Source organism: Cryptomeria japonica, chromosome 10 (genome assembly GCF_030272615.1).
Source record: "Cryptomeria japonica chromosome 10, Sugi_1.0, whole genome shotgun sequence".
NCBI classification, from domain to species: Eukaryota; Viridiplantae; Streptophyta; class Pinopsida; order Cupressales; family Cupressaceae; genus Cryptomeria; species Cryptomeria japonica.
In genome coordinates, this window is record NC_081414.1 from 857,879,142 (window position 1) to 857,895,227 (window position 16,086).

Below are 16,086 nucleotides of genomic sequence, written 5' to 3' on the forward strand. Positions count from 1 at the left end.
TTATATGGGGAGTACATGATAGTGTCCTAAGAAAATATGAAGGTAAATAGATAAATAAAATGTAATTATTTCCAATTTTCCAATTGCTAAGAAAACCATTGCACAAATCATTATTCATGCCTAGAAAATCTGTGGAACACTTTCTTCCAAAATCCTCATGGTAGAATATCTCATTACCAAATTATTTAATTTTTCATCTCCGCAAAAGGCATGAATAGTTGCAAAACTAGATCACAATGCAAACAATTTTCCAATAAAGCAAATCATATAAGAATGTACCTGTATAGAGGAAAAACGGATTCCATATAGCGGGTAGCCCCATTATCATTGTAAACATTTCGAGTCACTATGAGTAGAATGAGTGCCACTAAGAGGGCAATGGAGCAGCCAGTAAAAAATCCTAGATGTAATGAGAGATACAAATTAGATCTTTCAATTTTAAGTGTTATAAGCAATCAGCCATTTCTTTTATTCCTTTACTAGCTACAAATTCAATTAACAAGTATTTCCAAAATATATAACTTCCTTTTTCTTGAACTTGGTCTAATTGACATCAAACTTCTTGTGCAATATCATGCAAATTTACTTGGTGCTACAAATGCCTTTTTGTTAGTCATTTAATATGTCTACTTGAATTCCCTATAGATGAAAATTATGTCCAAATAAAAAGGGCAGATTATCATTCCTGTCCAAATGAAACTAAAGTCAAATAAACATTCCTAGATCAAATGAAATAAAGGGCACAAGAGAACTATTTCTGGAACAATATAAAGACCAAATTAAAATTCATGATCTAAAGAAATGAAAAGATAAAATTCCTATCCAAATAAGAATAAAAACCAAGAAAATGCTTGGTCTAAATGGAATAAAGACACAGATAAGAATGCCTAATCCAAATAAATTACAAAAAAGGCAGGAGATAATTGCCCGTAAATCACAAAAAAACAATTAAAATATCACTAACTGGAGAATTCATGAAGAGGGCAAAGGGACAGCTGTCTACATGTGGGTCTTTTAATGATTGTTCAATATGCCAAACCTTGTTTGTTTTCTCAATAAACAGTACCAGCAAGTAGTTTGTTGTTTCCTTGCAATTTATCATAGGATGAAATTAATAACAAAGGGATAATACTAAAAACTATTATAATAGCAAGAACCCCTCTTTTGGTGCTGCTTGATTGGCTGACTTTGATTAAGTGTATGGTGTTAATGTTTCTTAATTTTGAAAAGTTAATTGCAGAAAAATCAAAACCTGGAACAAAAAATTACTTAGTTTTATTTTTCACTTCCTACGAAAAAATATTCAAAAACCTAGCTGAAAACAATTCCAAACAGCTCCAAGTCAAAATCTACATAAAGAAGACACCTGTTGCACCAATGCCTGCTATAAATTTTGAAATTATATTGATTTTCCTTTTTTCCACATAAAGCTTTGTGCCTTGCACACACTCCCCGTCGTCGACAGGGTCCCCCTTTTCATTGCTACCTCGTTGAGGTCCTGCATAGGAGTTTTCGTAGGTAGGAAGAGTAGATTGCGACTGTTAGAATATTTAATCTTTACTTGGCTTAGGTTTATTTGTATTTAGTTTGAGATATTCCTTTAGAATCCCTACATGTAATTTGTCCTCTAGTACATGTGTGAGAAAAAATCATTTCTTGTATTTTCCTTTATTAAGGAATATTAGTTTATCTTCCTTGAGGATGTTGACACATTGCACACACATATCATGAATGGTGGCATTCATAGATTTGGGAGTTACTTTGTATCTCCTTTTCTGATCTCTATTTAAGAGAGATTCTTCAGTTTGGATATCATTGTAATGAGCTTCTCTCTCTCTTTCTCTCTCTCTCTTTCTCTCTCTCTCTTTAGGCTTTGCTTTCATTCATAATACATAAGGGGTTTTTCTTTGTTTTTCCCCTTTCAAAAGCTCTTGCGTCCCCTCTTCAATTTTTGGGTGATTGCTCTTAAGTTGCTCTCTACTTTGGTAACATTACTTCAATCAGCATACTTAATTGGATTTATTTTTCATTTTCTTTCTCTTGTATTTCCTTTCAGCGACAATGGGAGAGTAGACCTTGGAGAGATGATTTAAAATAGAGTTGCAAGCTAATCAAAGGTCCTGAGTCCTAGAGGTAGCAAAGTATGAATTGGGTCTAAGGGGAGATGGGTCTAAGGAATCAATACGTAAATGAAACTGAAATTCACTAAGGTGAAAATGTCACAATATTGCGTAAATGAGCAAATGAGGAAAAACTCAGCCCTTTATCTAATCTTGCAAAAGGCAAGTAAAGTTCGGTATTTTAGTTAGTTTTGCTAGTTAAGGGAGCAGAAACAAATTTGCACCTTTTGGCTGATTCGGCCGAAATCCATTTTATACTAGGAAAGGGGCACTCATTTTTTTTACATGACAAAATTGCCCAAATAAGTCGAAATGCGCAAATTTGAAAGGGGCGACTTAATTTAAATATCAAAGTCGCACATTTCTTGCTAAATGCGCGAAGTTGAAAAGGCGTTCACAAAACACCCTGATTGCCCGAAATTAAAGAGCAAGGCGATATAGTATGCAAATGAAACTCGCGCATTTCAGTTAAAAGGCCCGAAGTTCACAAAGGGGGCGTAAAAAACTTTTAGGCAAAATCACGTAAAATGATCAAAGAACCTGAAATTTAATCAAAGGGCATTTTAACTTAAAAGCCAAGACAAAAATCGCACAAATAAGTTAAAATGCACTAAATTTGTATATAGGGGCATCTTAACTTGAAAGGAAACAAATCACGCAAAACCTCCAATAAGGCTGAGTTTTGCCACAAAAGAGAAAGGTGCATTTAAAAAACTAAAGGCAAGTTCGCTCATTTTGAGCAAAAGGCCCGAATTTCATAAAGGCCAAAGGGGCATTGAACTAAAACAACAAATCGCACTTTTTTTATTGAAAGGGTCGAATTTCATGTTAAGTGAGTTAGGCGTTCGAAGTCAAAACAAATCGTGCATTTTCAACAAAATGGATGAAGTTTTGAAAGGCAAGACCTTTTAACTTAAAAGAAAATCGCATTTTTGCCAAAAGTGTCGAGTTTATAAGGATACAAAGACGAAATAATGAAATTCGGCCTTTTCTCGTATTTTGCAAGAAAGGCAAACCAAACCACATCGCAGAGAAAAAAAATTAAAAATGGACTATTTAGGCCAAAATGACCGAGTTTCATTCAAAGGAGAGGCATCTAGATAAAATCACACCATTTCAATAAAGTGTGCGAATTTCATAAGTTAAAATCGCCCATTTTAGGCTAAATGGCCGAAGTTGGGTGGTTGTAATGTCCCCTTCTCAGTAAGGAGAAACTAGTGGTCCATTAGCCTATTCCGGAGACCCATAGGTTGACTGGAATTGAGAATTAGGGTTTCCTATTTTTGTGGAATACTGTGTGAGCCAATTGATGCAGACGGTAGGGATTCTTCGATTTCGATTATGGACTCCTTCTGGGTTTTTTGAAGGCTTCGCAATGGTATAACATGCATCTTGTTCTAAAGTGATTTCTGAATTTACTATTTTTAGTAAGTTTGTGGCAGCTAACTAGATTTTGACATTTTTCTGGGTTTTCCGAGCTCATTCAGGGGGTGCGACGAGCATGTTTTTCGGAGTTGTTTTCATGACTTACTATTTTTAGTAAGTGTCAGTTCAAGCGATACTATTTTTGGCAATCTTGGGTAGAGCTCCAATCCAGTTCAAATTAGTGATTTCTTGCACTTCAGTTCATAGTTTGATTTGGCAGTGATCAGTAGTTGATTAATTAAATATTATTACTTTATCTTTAAGTTTGATATTTAATTATTTTACTAATCATTTTTGGAAAAGAGTGCATATTATCACTATTTCCCTAAGTTAGAAAGGCGAGTTATTTTGACTCCATATTGGACGCTAAAAAGTGTGAAATTCAATAAAGTTATAATATTTTTTGATGCAAATGTGGACTTAGGACAATGTGGTGTGATTTATGCCTAAGTGTGGATGCCAAGCATGGGGGCCACTTAGAATGAAATGCAAATGAGATTAAGGGGAATTTGGCGCCATTTACATTTGAATTTGAGATTTAAAAATCTATAAATACATGGTTGGGCGTCTCATTTTGATTATCTTGGAGAAATTATAACGTTATGCTGTTAGAATGGTGATTGAGTTTGAGCTTGCACAGTTTTGTACTTCAAATACAGTACCTAGCTGATCAGTGTGTTTGTTGGAGAAGTTTTGAGAGTGTGTTTTCAGTTTCCAATGTGTTCAGTGTTTTCTTTGTTGCTGGTTTGTGTGTGTTGAAGGTGTTTTTTGCTCGTGGCTCCCTGTGTGCTTGACATGTGGTTCTGGGTATCGGCTCCATCTCTTCCTATACAATGAGAAAATTAAATTGCCAAAAAATATCTATAATTTTCCTTTGCAATCCCTTTTATATCCTCTTTTTGAATTTTCAAGAAATTTTACTTTATTTCTCATAAAATGGACTTTTTAATTTTTAATTTATTTTTAGGCCTTGCAATAAGTCAAATTGTAATTGAATGTTCAAATTTGTAAAGATAATTAATTAAACATAAGTTGTCCATAAATTAAGACAACTTAATTTAATTAATCAAATATTCTCTTACCAACATTCCAGTTAGCCTATGCCAATTAAATAGGTTAAGGGGCTTCACCAAACACTCACTCCTAAGAAGAGGCAATTATATATAATTTTGCAATTTTGAAGAATCTATATATTCTCGATCTTTTTTCATGATAACTACTTGCAATCTTTAGAATGGAGTTGAGAAAGATATCTCAACATGGCTGTTTTCTCTTTACAGCCAAGTTCTATCATCAATGGGTGCAGTCCAAGACATATTTTTGCAGATTTTGGAGTTAAAATCCTCTTCTTCTATTTGTATTGGTAAGCTAGTGAGCTCATTATTGTTATTGTTGGACAATTTTTTTCCCATATTGATAATTAAAAACATACGTCTTCGTTGTTTGAAACCTCATTCTTCACTCCAAGAGATTCATTGTAGAAATTCCTCTCATTGTTCCTACAAGACAATAGAAGAACATGAAAACAACAAACAAGTGGACCAAAGTATAGAAAATAACACTTGGCTCAACCAAACAATGAAGTTTCAGCATAACATTGGACATGACACAAAAAAATTCCATATAAGAAAAACACATAATTGATATAACATTACTATGAACTACTTAAGATGTTAAATACTTCAAAATTTCCACATTCACCACATTCATATAGATAAGAAGATACTTTCCTTTTTCTATTAACAAGTTTGAATACCTTATGAAAAACAAAAAAACAAAAAAATGGTCGAAGTGGCATTATAGAAGAATATAGCTCACCTATAAAAAAGGTAAGTCTATGTCTTTGCCTTTTTATTGTTGGCCTTAATATCTTTACAACTTTGCTTTGGTTTCCAGTTGCAAAGTGTTTTGTAAACGTTTCCTCAACTCTCTCCAATAATTTATTAACCTACAAAATCCAATCAAGAGACAAAAAAAATATGGCTACTAAATAAAGTATGCATAAAATTTCTAGTTTTCTAAAAATTCAAATGAACTGAAGTTTGTAGAAAAATTTGTAATTGATCATTCACTTGATAATAACAATTTATTAATAAAAGAAAAGGATGTCATGCGTTGATTTAAAATAAAATTTGAACATTACAAAGGCAATTGATATGTCCTTTAAGCCATCTTTTTTTTTTTTGCCTAAGTTGAGTTCAATGCCAAAATATTTGCTACAAATTCTCTACTACCAAGTTTATGGCATTTTCGATGGTAACAAAAGTAACAACAAACACAAAAAGATTAGATAAATAGATCTTTTCATATAAGTAGCATCTTTATGATCGCTTGGTATAGGGATGGCCCAAAACAACATACTTTCACTACCATATATGTTTTTTGAGTAGCAATGCTTACAATTAGTAATTACACAACTATCAACAACTGAATCACAAAAAGATAGATCATTACATAATGACAACAAACATAACAACTCAGCTACAACAAAAGAATATTAAACCAATGGTTTACATGCTCCATGTACAATTATAGCCCTCAAAAGTGTTAGCATTTTAATTCATACCTTTCAATGTGACACAAAACAAAACAGCTTTATTGGTACCCTATCATACCTAGCTTCCATACTACCCATTGATGTGTTTTTTATGCACATGCAAACACAGAATAAAATACCCAAAAGTATCTTATCCTCTCTTGAACAAAATCTTTCAAATGCTGAAGATTAGCTTAAGGATCACTTGAGAAGACTCCAAGTTTCATGAATGTAAGGCCACTACATGTGGATAAGCTCATTGGTTTGATGTGATTATGTTGGAATCACAAGGGGACTTACATTTGAATGCCTGAATGCTTGATTTGCTAGAACTTAGATCATTACAATCTGGTGATGTTTTTTGTCCTAAACTAACTTGAGTTTGAAAAAATGGCAAAAGATGAAGGGTTAAGAGAGTCTATTCTAAAGCTTAGAATGTGAGAAGATGGATGAATGATTAGATGGAATCCTACCAAGCTAGGTCTCACCATCAACTTGAACAATTTGACACAAGCTCAGTGCAATCTTCTAAGGATGTTTCAAAAATGTTCAAATCAATTCCATAAAACATTGATCACCATTCAAGTTAATGCATAAGCAATGAGTGTAGAACGATTCAAAATTAAGCTCATATCATTCCAGTTGACCACACAAGGCGCACTTACAAGCAGCAAGAGGCTAGTGGTATGGAATGAATGGATTCCACATAAATACATTCAACAAATTCTTCCATTCAATCTAATTATTTATCATCTAACATGAAGATCCAACAAGAAACCATGCACATTGTAAAGAAACAATACACTTCACCGTAACTTCATTGAAAATGGAGTTCATTTACAACTTAGGCAACAATTTCTGCCTTCTCCTCCTATTCTATTCTAATTGCTATTCTATTTTTCTATTCTATTCTCCTCTTTCTACTAACTATTCACTATTAACCTTTACAAATGAAGAGTTTGAGCTTTATATAGAGAGCTCATTTACAATGAATGGCCAGAATTGATTCTCCATCAATGGCCAAGATTTAATAATGAAACCCTAATTAGGGTTTGTTACAACAAACTCTCCTTAGCCAATGAGAAAATTACATTCAATGAGCGTGGACCAATAGATATCAAGGGTAGGTACATTGGAGTTTGTGCCATCACTGGTGAGTCTAGTACATTGAATCAAGACATGCTGAGGTAGACCTTCCCTGATTGGCGAATGGTGACTGGGATGATGACTAGGATGCCACTTCAACTCGCACTTTGTAGGATTGATTTGATTCATCACCATGAAGGGATGTTGAGAGATATCTCTTGATGCTCAAAATTATTCAATTTGGTCAATGTAATGATTGATGAGAAAAAAACTTTGATTAACTCTTCTGAAACTATCTACTTCGTCAATCATGTTTGATACAAGTGTTGTGATGACTTTGGTTGACTTTCTCTTGCTCATGATGTACTTTGAGTGGATGATGCACTTGGTTGAATGTAGCTCTTCAGTGTACTGACTTCGATTCTTGGATTCCCGAAGGGAAGGGAATTCAATATTGTAAAACATTCTCTCACCGTGTAAGTTATCCTTCATGCTCTAGTGTTTGCTGATGAAGTTTCTTGAAGAGGTCTTCCTTGTATCTTGATCTTGGTATTGAAATTTTCTCCTTGAGATACCTGCTCCAATCTTCCTCCAACCTGGTCCTTTTGATCTCTTTCCTTACCTCCTGTAAAACAAACAAATGGGCATCAAACATACATGATATATAACCTTTACATACTCCCATCTTGACTTGATCTTTTATTCTATTTGTTGCAGATCTGATATGTGTTTCTAAAGAGGAGATCGCTTCTTGGTTTTAGCAAATTTGCTGTCCTTTTGATGAATTCACTCCTTCCTTTGTGAATTTGCTGTCCTTTTGATGAATTCACTCCTTCCTTTGTGAATTTGCTGTTGTTCTGATAGAATTCGCCCCTTAAAGTGACTGATTCTTCTCCTTTGCTGATTATGATCACAATTCCTACTCTTGTGAAGTTCGCTGCCCTGCTCTCGAATTTGCTTTTGGAGAAGTGAATTGCCTTAAAATGGTGATCAAATGAGCATTTTGAATCCCTTATATAGGCGTCTAGGTAAGAGTCATGTCTCTTTGGGTACAGGCCGACTTAGTTTTGTAATTAAATTTGATTTCTCTTTTCCTAGAGAAGGCCGACTTATCATTTATAAAAACACATGTTCGAATTGTCCTAGCATGAAGTCGTTCCAATTTGGGAGCAAGGATAAAATTCGCTCAAAATCTGTTGCAAGGTACATGATCTTGAAGTGAATTTCACTCAAATTCCTTGGCAAGGTATGGTTCCAAATGAGAAATTCGCTCCATGTCCTTAGCAAGGTACAAGGTTCAAGTGAGAAATTCGATCCATGTCCTTAGCAAGGTACGCTAGCTTAAGGTATTTCGCTTCAAAGTTGGAGCAAGGTACATGCAAATGAGTATTTCGCTTCAAACAGGCTGCAAGGTACATGGTTCTTTAATGAATTTCGCTCCAAATCAAGAGTAAGGTACATGCCTCTTGATGAAAATTTCGCTCCAAATGTGTGGTAAGGGACGGGCTTTTACCAATTTTACTCAAATTAAGGAGCAGGGTACACTGTCTTGGTGGAAGAATTTACTCCAAAAATGATGCAAGGGACAAATTCAAGACAAACTCGCTCTAATCTTTTGGCAAGGTACACGATCTAACCAAATTCGCTCTGATTGGAGGGCAAGGTACATGTCTTCAAGGAAACAATCCGCTCTCAACTTGGAGTGAGGTACATGCCTTAATGAGAATTTCGCTCCAAACTTTTAGTAAGGTACGTGATTTGACAAATTTCACTCTTGGCCCTGGCAAGGTATGGGAGCTTGATAGATTTCGCTCTTGGCCCTTGGCAAGGTACGGGAGCGAAATGCAAAAATTTTGCTCCAATTAATGCTTGGACTTGAAGTTCGCTTTTCCCGTTGAGTTTATGAAGTTATCTTGTAACTCCAAATCTGCTCTCTCATCTTTCGCTCTTCCACTTCTAAACATGAAATTCGCTCTCTGATCCATGCACTTGGAGTAACTCCTAAACTTTGCCTTTGAACTTGCTCTTAAAATCACTCCTTCCTTTGTACTTAAAATCCGCTCTTGAAGGCCAACACATGGAGTTCTTTTTTCAAAACGATGATGCCCAAATCGAACTTTTAAGGAGTCAAAATATACATTCTATGCCAGATCGGTGGCTGACAGGATTAAAACCATTTGTGTGAGTTGATCAGATCAGATCAATCTTTGATTGTTTTGTTGACACAAAGTAAATTGGTGTTTTAGCTTCCATTTGCATTGGCTTATCCCTCTAATCAAGTGATGATTGCCCTTCCCTGCTAAGACAAATCGGTCTTTTGACTTCTTTTCCCTGCAATGATCTGATTTATCAAATTTTAGTTGCCTTCACCTTTTGAATCCTCTCTGATTTGGGGCTGCCATCTATCTCCCTCAATTTCAACATTTTAAATTACGGTATTGAAAGGATATTGAAAGCAAATAAAAATGAAGGGTTATTACATTCTGAGAATGAGAGAATTATAAAATCTAAATAGCTATTTTGATTTCCAGCCTTAGACTCATATCCTAGCCCTTCACTAAACTCAAATCATGTTAAAACAATTTCATCAACAATAGAAACAGAATTTGATAATTGAAAGCCTTAGAAACGAGCCATTCTGAGGTAATCACGATGTTCAAAACTCTACATGTCTGCTCCAAACCTTGGTGCTGTTTGCTCGAATTCCAACCTTAATGCCTGCCCAAATCTTTCTCTGTTTTCTACTCTCTCCTTGTTTTGATCTGATTTTGAATTTAAAGCCCAAATGGTTTTGTTTAAGTGACACATCTTTTACTCCAAAGGCCAGCTTACTTATTCAATACTGCCACCACTTGTTTTATGTCCCATCGTGGATTTAGGGGGATTGAACATGTGTTATAATAGTGAGGTGGATGCTCCTCTATTTTGTTTTTGTTAAATGCCTTAAAAATTTTCTTCTCTACAAAATTTTAGTGGGCTCCATGCAATGTCAAAGGCAATTACAATGCCTAAAAAAACATTTTAAATTCCCAAGCCAGCAGTTAGTGGGTCCCGGCAAAGAGTCCTTAAGAAAAACCAATTTAATTCTCCATTTTAGAGTGTGTGGGGCCTAAAATGTGTAGCAAGGATGGATGAAGAAATGTAAGGTGTTGGAGAAAGGCCACGGGTGAAAGGGAAGTTAGCAATTTGGCATCTAATGCGATTTGGAGGATATTAACGCCCAAATATGGTAAAAAATAACGAATGTCAATAACCTCGCTCTGGTCCCTTGGAGAGGGACAGGAGCGCCTTTTCACTTTTGTCCTCAATCCTTCATTTTTTAATTGCCAATTCACGTTGTGGGGCTAGCAATGATCCCTTTTGTCCCTTCAGTGCATGTTCAACTCGTTTTTTGCAAGGCAAAATTGATGTTCTAGAGATTTTCGCCCTGGTCCTTCAGTGAGGGACAGGAGCGCCTTTTGCATTTGGCCTAGGATCATCAAGTTTTTGGAGTCAAACCTTTGTTCATCATGATTTAGAAGACCTTTCCAATCTTGCTCAACTTTGCCTTAGCATAATCTCGGAGGGAAATTGTTGATTTTATAAAAATCGCCGTGGTCCTTTAGTGAGGGACAGGAGCGCCTTTTGCATCCATTGCGCAAATTCTTGATCATATCAACCTCAAGGCATTTTAAACATCATTTCAAATTCGCGCCTTGGCTTAGATCCTGCAAGAACAGTGCAAATTTGAAATTCAAGCTCCGGTCCTTCAGTGAGGGACAGGAGCGAATTTTGTCTTCTAGGCCAAAATGCTTCACTTTTCACCATGAAATGTCTTGGCTAGGGAAGATTTCACCTTACTTCATGCTATGAATAAAAGTTAATGTCCAAAAAAGGTCTAAAATTGTGCATATAAAGAAAATCGCTCTGGTCCTTCAGTGAGGGACATGAGCGCTTTTACCTCTCTAGACAAAAACTCCATCATTTCATTGCTTTTAATCAAGTCTGGATGCTCTATCACGTTCATTTCGTCCTCCACCATGCCTTTGATGTTCCAATTTGACCAAACAAGGTCAGGAATGACTCAAATAAGCCTTTTCGCCCTGGACCCTTGGTGAGGGACAGGAGCGCTTTGCCTTGGTCCCTTGGAGAGGGACAGGAGCGAAATTCGCTCTGGATCCTCAGTGAAGGACAGGAGCGAAATTTGACTTTTTGAACTCTCTATCAGGATAATTTTTATGGAATATTCCATATATACTTTCAGGATGTTTGAGAGTGGTTTCAAACCTCCAGGAGTTATATTGCAAAATCTAGTTTTTTGAGGTTTTTCAGTTTCCAGACTTAGTCAAATTTCAGGATCAGGACTTTCAGACTTAGCCAAATTTTAGGATCAGGACTTTCAGACTTAGCCAAATTTCAGGAGCAGGACTTTCAGACTTAGCCAAATTTTCAGGATCAGGACTTCACTCCAGCAGGACCTGCTATCCTATTGATTTCCCTGACAGCACTCAAAAATGCAAAAGCCAACTGACAAAACCCTAAAAGACCTAAAAAAAACAAACCCTAAAAAGCAAAAAAAATAGGGGTCCCCATTTGCAATGGGGCGATGTGTGAAAACGTCACAACACACTCTCGGCCACGCACGAGCTTTCTACACATCTTCCTTCTATGTCTTCCGCACCTTGGTCACCTTTGCTTCTGTGCTCTCTCCTTCCTGGGGTCTTTGGTTCCGATCCTCCTATTTTTGACTGCTCTGCCAAAGACAAATTCCCAATTCTGTACATAGTGGTTTCAAAAATATCAACAACCTCCCCCTCAACGTCCCATACTGCTTCTTCGTCACATTCAGAGTGTTCAGACAGTGTTCTTTCGGACTCGGATCCAGACTGCCTGCTTGACGTTGAGAGTATGGCATGGTCGACGAGATCTTCCTCCACTATGTCTGGAAGTGGTAGGTTCCTTGCAACCTATACCAACCGATTCCACATACACGATTTTTGCCTCTCCCGACTACGGCTCCGACTATTGCTTTGCCTTTCTGCACTCCTTGAGCCATCAACAATCGCCCTTAGCTGTCGTCTCCATTCACTTTGCTCTTTTATATGGAAGGATCTCCATACCGATCCTTCCCTTGCCTCTCGGGTGGTATTCGTACGTTGTTGATCTTTGTTTGGTCGTAGGGGCATTAATTGTCAGGGATTGGGCATTTGCTCATATCCCTTTCTTCCTCTTCCCTACAGTTTCGTTTTGCATACCTCTGCAATATTTTCTGTCGACGACGTTCACGATCAGTCTCTTCCCTTTGGTCTTGAAGTTCAATTAGGTTTCGTGTCAATAACCTCGGAAGGTTTTTGAGAAGATCATATATGGTTGTGTTGACCATGAGTTCGCTACGTATCATGCCTTCAAGAACGGCTCTCTCTCGAGCCTCCCTTTGCACGTACAAGGTGACTGAAACCTCCCACAGGTCTACCAAGTCCTTCGTCAATCGATCCTCTCGTGCTTCCGCCTGGGTCACCTCTTTATGTGTATCACTGTTAGTGACGATAAATTGTTGATAGAATGGTCGGCCCATTAGTGCCTACCACCTGCTGCCATATTGATCTCCAGAATTCAAATCGACAACGACACCAAAATGTTTGGTCCCTAGGGTGTCAATTTAATTCACACAGTACATAAAGTAATACACAGACAATTATTCATAAAGTGCTTAACACAAGATCATGGAATCTCATAGACAGAAAGATATGTCCTTTATTGCATTCCAGAAATTTCAGTACATGATCATTACTTCCGTCGAGGTTCCCTTACATGGCAATATATACTACTTGGCGGTTGACCGAGGTACCAACCGTCATAACTAACACTAACACGGGAACCCACACAGCCAACTCATTACAAAAGTATTATTAAAACATAACTAAAAGTATTATTCTTATTTGTTGCCTAACAATCGGTTTGAGCAGTAAAGACTCAATTTGTTTGTTAAAATTAGCAAACGACTTTATAAAGAAGTCAACAGTTAATTATATAGGCAGCACCGACATAAATAAAAGGTGACATAAAAGAAGCGGTCTTTATTTGAGTTCATATTAAATGGGAAAACAATTCATAAATCTACAAAGTGGCGTTGAAAGATTATCATAGCAATTATGTTATGCAAGGCAATGACTAACAATGCATTGATAATTAATTAGAAGTCAAGCCCGCTAATTTGAAAGAGACATATCTCTTCATGAGGGTTTCGATCAAAATGAAACAAGTTGAAAGATAAAGGTTTGTGATTAAAGTATAATATTAAAGCAGCAATTAGAATGTTAAGGTAGCAATGATTAATGAAATAAATAAATAAATCATTTAACAAAAGGTGTGTATACAAAGAGACATCTCATTTCATAGAAGCAAATGAGATATAAGACTACCATGAAGCATTGAATAAAAAGGGAGTAGTGTGTTGTGGGAAGACAAGATAGATATACACACTAGATGAGGAGTGGACATTACATAAGACATCATTTGAGAATTGAGGAGCAGATTTAAAGGTAATATAAAAGCAACTAAATAGCAGATTGTGAAGTGAGTTTTGGGGCAGATTCAAAGGTTATATAAGAGAAACTTCATTGTGAGAGAATCGTGTGGCAGACTTATAGTCACTTCATAGCATTTGAAGATCAAGTTGAAAGGGAGAACCATAGCATAAGTTGTGATGAACCCATTATTACTATAATCTGATGACTCAGTTGAGCAACAGCAATTTACAACATTGAGGATACAAATCAGAGAAAGCTATCAAGACCTAAATTATGGTAAATCTCAAACGGGGACATTACAGATAGTTCCAATAAATCTGAAAATCAGACCTATGATGATATAGGAGGTGCCTCTAAAGAACAATGATGATAGTATCTCATCATTAAGCCAACCTCCAATATTTAAGAGTGACCCTTGTGTTTCCAAAGCACCCAAACAGCTACTATCCTCTCGGACCCTTCAAGGAAATCAATATAGCTGTATAAGACAGCCACCTCCCATTAATGCACAGAGTAGTGATTCATGAAATCGAGCTGGAACATCAATGTCTTCATGTTCACATCCATACCAAGCACCATAGTCCAACCGAAACACAGTCTTTTGCAATTCAAGATCTAGTATCATTACAAAATTCCCATGCTTAGGATCATACATCAGCTGAAGCTTAATTTTCCAAATTCCATGATAAACCAATGTCTCCACAATATTCGTCTCAAGTACCAATATTAGGACAGCTGGATGTTCCTTCGGATGGTAATTGACATGATATAGTTGTATCAAGAAATAAGAAGACTTATAAATCAGTCCAATATCTTTTGGACTCCCTGCCAAATCCAATTTGTGCTTAACCTCTTCTATTTGTGATGTCAAGTTATTACTAGCTGGCCCATAACATGTGGACACGATATTTTCTTGTCCCTTCATGGTTTGAGTCTTCATAAAATTTTCCAAATGACATGTCTCAGCAATGTAATGTTTAAAATCATTAGCACAAGAAGAATTTTCTGATTCATTCCTTATTTCTTGTCCACATAATTCTGATTGCTCTATATGCTTGGTTGTCATAAGAAGTTTATTCATCAATTATTTTACGTCTATAGTACCTTCCCTTCAAAGAAATAGGGAACTATGATACCCTTCCCTTTAATGACTTGTGTTGTCCTCATTTTTGTTTCCAAAAATGAAGGACCACTACGTTAAAATTTTTGTGAAAAAATGAAAAATTTTACTCTATGGCATGCTTCCCGAGGCAGAATTTTGACTAATCCTTGGACTGGCTTAATCCTCAGTCCATCTTCGAACTACGTTTCGAATTTCGTCAAATTTTGGTTTCGTTTGCTATGCCTTTCCTTCAATTTCGGGTTTTAAAACCCCGACTGCAGGTGGAGAATTTTCTTCAAACTGCAAGTTTTAATGATATTCATTGTTTTGGGTTTTTGTAGGGGAATTTTTAGCTTATTACATGTGAAATTTTATTAAAAGATGTTACTTGTAATTTATTTTAAATTTTCCTTCCTTTGTTATTTTTAATTGTTTTTTGGTCATGTTTAGTTAAAATAGGGATTTTTTGGCTCAACTGCAAGTAAACTTGCAGTTTGGTCAAAAAAACCCTACTTTAAAAGTTTTTACATGTAATAGGGATTTTTAATCCCCATTACATATGTGCAAGTATTTCTAACTTGTTGTAGGGATTTTATTTCCCTTTTACAAGTAATTAAAACTTGCAATTTGCTCCAAAAAACCCGATTTTGGCTTGGCAAGTGAAAAAGTAAAAAATAAAACTTGTCATTTGTCTAAAAAATCCCGATTTTGCCTTGCAAGTGCATTTTTGACAATTTTAAACTTGTAATTTGTCCAAAAAAACCCGATTTTGCATTGGCAAGTGAAAAAGTAAAAATTAAAACTTGTCATTTGTCTAAAAAATCTCGATTTTGCCTTGTAAGTGGAAAAAATGAATTTCGAACTTGTTATTTCCTCCCCAAAACCCGATTTTCATTGTTTCATGGCAATTCGAACTTGTTGTTTGTCTCCCAAAACCCGATTTGCAAGAAAAACGGATTTGTTGAAGATGTCAAAGCGATTTTTTGTGGAGATTTGTTGGAGATGCAAGGCATTTAGGATTCTATCCTATTCTCATGCATTTACAAACACATTTTTCGCCATTTAGGGTTTATTGTTACTGGTTTTTTGAGCTAAATCAACTAACATGTGGTTCCTTCAATCCACATTTTGGGCGTTTTTTACTCCACAAATCTGCATTCTCCTAAATCGTTTTCCCTTCTCTCACCTAGGCGTGGAGTTTGGGATAAGATTCAAGCTATTTAATGATCCATCAATGATGCATTGAATACCACGTTTTTGCAAAAACGTGATTCCTTTGGCTGCAAATTGGAAGGGTTTAATGCCACA

The 16,086-nt window shown here is 36.1% G+C and overlaps 1 long non-coding RNA gene across 1 annotated transcript in view; it reads right to left on the minus strand.

Moving 5' to 3' along the window:
* Nucleotides 1-285: 285 nt before the first annotated feature.
* LOC131065148 (uncharacterized) overlaps nt 286-16,086 on the minus strand; it is a 35,571-nt gene continuing 19,770 nt past the window's right edge. The window contains exons 2-3 of the long non-coding RNA XR_009359142.1: nt 5,364-5,493; nt 286-400 (exon numbers count right to left, since the gene is read on the minus strand). This is a non-coding gene — a long non-coding RNA (uncharacterized LOC131065148). The remainder of the gene's footprint in view (nt 401-5,363; nt 5,494-16,086) is intronic.